Source organism: Apodemus sylvaticus, chromosome 18 (genome assembly GCF_947179515.1).
Source record: "Apodemus sylvaticus chromosome 18, mApoSyl1.1, whole genome shotgun sequence".
NCBI classification, from domain to species: Eukaryota; Metazoa; Chordata; class Mammalia; order Rodentia; family Muridae; genus Apodemus; species Apodemus sylvaticus.
In genome coordinates, this window is record NC_067489.1 from 3,301,702 (window position 1) to 3,307,701 (window position 6,000).

Genomic DNA, 6,000 nt, shown 5'->3' on the forward strand with positions numbered 1-6,000 from the left:
TCTCTTCCATCCCCCTATTCTTCCATCTACCCCTTCCCACTTCCCTGTTCTGGAATTCCCCTATACTCTTGCACTGAGTCTTTCCAGAACCAGGGCCCACTCCTCCATTCTTTTTGGACATCACTTAATTTGTGGATTATGTCCTGGGTATTCAAAGTTTCTAGGCTAATATCCACTTATCAGTAAGTGCATACCATGATTGATCTTTTGAGACTGGGTTACCTCACTTAGTATGATGTGCTCCAGCTCCATCCATTTGTCTAAGAATTTCATGAATCCATTGTTTCTAATGGCTGAATAGTACTCCATTGTATAAATATACCACATTTTTTGTATCCATTCCTCCATTGAAGGACATCTAGGTTCTTTCCACCTTCTGGCTATTACAAATAGGGCTGCTATGAACATAGTGGAGTATGTGTCCTTATTGCATGCACAATATTACACAATATCTTTCTACAAACCCAGCCCTACAAAGGTTAATAGGGGGAAAGCACCAGTACAATGAGGGAAACTATACCCTGGCAAGAGCAGGATATTAAGCTTCTTTCATCAAACACTAAGAGGATAACCACACACATATAAAATTAAAATCAAAAATGTTAGGAAGCAATAACCACTACTCATTGATATCTCTTAACATCAATGGACTCAATTCCCCAATAAAAAGACATAGACTAACAGACTGGTTACGTAAACAGGACCCTACATTTTGCTGCTTACAGGAAACACACCTCAATGTCAAAGACAAAAACTACCTTAGAGTAAAAGGCTGGAAGACAATTCTACAAGCAAATGGTCCCAGGAAACAAGCTGGAGTTGCCATTCTAATTTCAGATAAAATTGACTTTCAACCTAAAGTCATCAAAAGAGACATGGAAGGTCACTACTTGCTGGTCAAAGGAAAAATCCAACAAGAAGAACTCTCAATCCTGAACATCTATGCCCCAAATACAAGGGCGCCCTCATTCATAAAAGAAACTTTACATTACTTTATTTTTAATGCATCCTATTTATTATATATCTATTTATTGTATAAACTGTCATATACTTTTATGGTTATTGTTGCAAGTAGATCATTATCTTCAGCTACTCCTGGTCCCTCCAACATGTAAAAATTCTATTTTCCAACTCAGAAATTATTTAATCTGATGTTTTAGGCTGAGAATATAATCAGGCATCTTTATGTGAGGGAGACAGGATGCAGAAGACAGATCAGTTTTATGAAGACTTTAAGAGGCAGAAGAAACCAGTAGCAGAGGTATGCAGAAACCTCTAGGTTGAAAAAAAAGTGTTCACCTACCTAGATGATCCCAAAGAACAGTTTTCTATGTTTCTATGAACCAAGGAACAGTGTTTCTATGAACACCTTGATCATTGACTGTTCTCCTATAGTATGGAACACAAACTAGTGATGATTTAGTCACCAATATTAAGGTAACTTGTAGTATGTAGGAAGTTTCATTTTAAGGGTACTACTTAACATATTAAGTCCTGTTGGAAAGCCTCTGCCATGGTTAATTTATCAAGAGTGTTTCCTTGTTAACTTTCCCTTCAACACTGCCCTTTCTCATTGGAGACACAGATCTTATGACCTGGCATTTGCCTTCACCCATTTTATCCTGGGGTAACCAGCCCTAGGTAGAAGCTTATTGTCACCAGCTTCTACCCAATTCCTCTGGGATAATGCTAGTCATTTGGAGAACCCAATAGCTATATTGATCCCATTATGGTTGTACAGTTGTCTGCTTCTTCATCTAATCTAGGCAAAGCCTTTTCCCTGTCAAAGAGCAGTAGATTCTCCTATCAGCAGTGCTCTCAAGGTCATTGCTACTTACTTTGAACAATAAATAATATGCAAACATTTTGAACAAGGCTGGAGGATATATATTCTTCCCATAAACATAAGCATACCAGTTTGACAATATTGTATAGTCAAATAATTTTAATGTAAGATATGCATTTAGATATGTATTTCTACAGATATTCAGGGTGAATTCCTTTTGTATAATGTGCCTTTATGTGTATGTAGATAGATAAGTGTACATAATTTAGGTTAAATATACATCATTCCTACTATCACAGTGAACTCTATAATGATGATTAATACATAGAATGATACCAATTTTATAACTCATACTATGGTACTACAGAAATTTTAACCACTGTTCTAAGTCTTTTAGCATGCTATTGTATCTTTAATTTAAATATCTTTGTAATATTTAAAAATTAAAATTACTTATTCTTTAGATTTGGCTAATATTTTACAAATGGTATATGATAAGTCTATTTGTGTCTCTTGTTGTTCAAGCAATATCATTTCTGCTATTCTTTCACATGTGTGGTCACTAACTTAAAGTGGACATTGATTTGTTACATTACATTTGATTCTATGCTTCGTTCTTTATTTTACTTGATTTCCATACCACAAATATAACTAGAAGCTTGTCATTTCTACTTCCAAATTACAAATGTGGAGCACAAGTAGAGCATTTGTATTGTCTCACAGCTTGGTTTTGCTGATCAAGGCACAAACACAGAAAATACCTAACTATAATACGAGGTTTGATGTGTTTCCTTCACAGATTACTAAGGCTAAAATATAAGACTGTGGAGTAAGGAGGTATCTACTTGTATCCTCACCCATACTTTCTCTGACTTCCACACTGCTAAATTCTATGATGTGTCTCACCACTTAGGAAAGTGTTGTGGACATGGACATAATCCAAACTAGATGTATATCAACCAAGCACATAAGCATTATTGCGTTAGTAAGACATTTTGTCACCTGCTGGTTTCACAACATATGGCTCTTGCCTGTTTGCAATATCTTCCAGAAGAATCAAGATTTCAATTCTAGGTGCCACCAGCAGAGGAAACAGGCACACTCTTAAACACTAATAACATAAAGAGTTGCAAATTTTGGTCAAGTATAATTATGACTTCTTCAAAATGTTGAGCCATCAAAAATATCTCTTTGAAGAAAGATTTGCCATCACACCCGTACACTTTCTTTCTTCCACCACTCCCCGACTCACTGGTCTTCGTAAGAATGCATGCAGGTCAAAAGAAAATGGATTGTGGCCCTGCATGCGCCATAGTCATGCTTTACATGACTTCTGCATTAAAAATGAATCAAACTTCAGCATAACTTGGCTGATCTTGATGTCTGTTCTTTTATATTCTTTGTGCTAATATATGTTCAGCTTCACTCGCTCATGAAAGGTAGAGTGTTGATAGAGAAAACAACACCTAGATATCATTAGTTTGTAGTACATACATTTCCATGGTTTTCAGTTTTATGGTCTTCTAAATTAATACCACTTGTCTCTCTTAGGCTTTAAAACTCCATTTCCACCTCAACAAGGAAATATATAACACAACTGAAAAAAACAATCATGAAATACTAAACAATAAATTCACCATTTCTATACTTACCATTGTAAATTAACTGTCATATAAAGGAAATAGAAAGCTCTACTTGAGTATGTCCAGGACACAATAGAATAATCCAGAAATTCCCTGCATGTTTCAGAGTTTACATAGCCCTGACTGGCTTTGTAGGTACACAGCTTAGATCCACATCTATGCTGGGCCACTTGTCTGTGCCTCATCATCTCTTCTCATTAGAAGGCTATAGAGATATTCATATTCTTGAACATTTGCCAACTTTGAATTACTTGATTTTTTTGGACTGAGTTCAAGTTATCTTATCAGAATTTCAATTTGTTTTACCTATCCTTGAAACCCATACCAAATTTCCTGTAAAGAGTGGTAGGGGCCAGTGAGGATGGTCAATGGATCAAAGTGCCTTGCCATGAATCTGACTACCTGAATTCTGTTTCTTGAACCAACACAGTAGAAAAAGTAAACCAACTTCTACAAACCTACCCCTGACCTAACCTCTTTAGGACTTACCAATTTGGGCTAAGACAATTGTGCCTATTATTTAAGACCAATATGCTGAACACTTCTGTAATGTGAAGTCATAGACCATCATACAGGTGCATTTGTAGGATGTCAAAAGAGCAGGGAAAGAGATAGCTCACTGACTTAAAAGGAAAATGAAATATATATATTATTGGATCAAGAATTCACCAGTGGCTATTTCCATTAACTCAGGCAAAAAAAAAAAAAAAAAAAAAAAAAAAAAAGCCAAACATTGCATTAGTTAAGGTTGAGGATAGCAGCCAGAACATTTATTTGTTATCAGATATTTGTGTTTTGTAAGCAGAATCCCGCATGCTTATGTTGCTTATTATCTATCAATCTATATCATTTGATAGTTCTAGTCATAACAAGAGTCCAATGACCCAGGAACATGACTGTAACTCCCTGCTGAGACACAGTTGGACATTTATTGCTATACTTTCCAAGTTCTTGTCAGTACCTAAGGTTTCTAAGAGTGAATATTTCCCCCATAAACAATTACAGCTATCATAACATCCCCTGAGGTGCATAATTTAGGATGAGATGTTTAATGTTCTTATACAAGAACTACTCTAGCATGTAAATTTTTTTCCAAATGGAAAGCCAACTTAGCATTCAATTCAATCCAGAATGGTTACTCTTCCCCACAAAGCATTTAAAATGTCATTTTTCATGTACACATGGACATGCATCCTGCAGCACAATTGCCCTTTAGCAATTACACTTTATGGAAAGAAGCTAAATTGGCAACAGCATTATAGAGATTTTTTATAAAGTTTTATTTGAACACTTGCCAATGGAAAAATCAAGACTTTTGAAAATAATAATATTGATGCTAACACAAGGAAGAGATCAACTCCATGTAAGATGGTCTGAAACAAGAAGAACAGAGGTTCAAAGAAAAAGGCTGATAAACCTCTGAGGGGGAAAAATCATCCTTGTTAAGAGATTCTACCCATCCACTGGGGAAGATGACTTGGAAGGTAGTAAGCTGAAGCAGAATCTCTCTCTCTCTCTCTCTCTCTCTCTCTCTCTCTCTCTCTCTCTCTCTCTCTCTTTCTCTCTCTCTCTCTCTCTGTGTGTGCTGTTTGTGTGTGTGTGTGAGATTGCCATGCTCATAATTCATGTAATGTAAATTGTATGATCTATATTATATTTTTATGAAATAAATATCTTTAGTAGGGAATACTGGACATTTTTTAATTTCACCATCATACAAAAATTTGGCACATTCATATTGGTAGTAAACATTAACCAAACTTCACAAACTATGTTTTTTTTAATTGTTCATCGAAAGCAGTCTCAAGTGTCCAACACTGACATCACTTATACTGCAACAGTCCCTCTGTTCTTAGTTGTGTTCTCTGGGAATGACTAAAATGAGAGCTGTACTTTGAGGTATATGATCTCCCAGTGGTTCCATGATCAATGAGGTCAGAGACAGCTCTGTAACTTGAAAAATGAAAATAGAAAACATTGATGGACCCTGATATGATTGCTTGCAGTCTACCATTGTCCAGATAGCTCTCTGAGATCTGTGCAAAATTGGAGACTCCCTGTACCAGTGGGTCTTTCCCTTCTCTGACCTAGTATGGGGAGCTCTAACCCCCATATTTTATATCTGGGGAAGGTCAAGTAATCCTTCGCAAATCTTCAAGTTCATCTTCCTCTTTTCTCCTTCTTCTCCACTCCCTCAGACATTCCTGGAAATCCTTTCCATACAAATGAGGTTTCACAAAAGAACTTTAAATCTCTAACCAAGGGTTTTCATTAACCCAGAAAATTCCTTCCCATTCTCCAATGTCCACCCCTAGTACATCCCTAGCTCACTCAGAATAAAATGTATGCATACAAGTACACCCTAAATAAAGGTATGCACAGAAACTAAGATTGCCTCAGAGAGCTGTTTCACTAAAGACTGTCAGAGAATGCCTTCCCTAAAAGAGCTTCAACACTACGATCCTCAGAGTCTTTCTCTACTTCTCTACATCTTGGCGCATATTCCTGGAAGAACCGAGATTCGACAAAACATGCCCACTCTGGATTCATGTTCATCATTCCAGTCTGGTA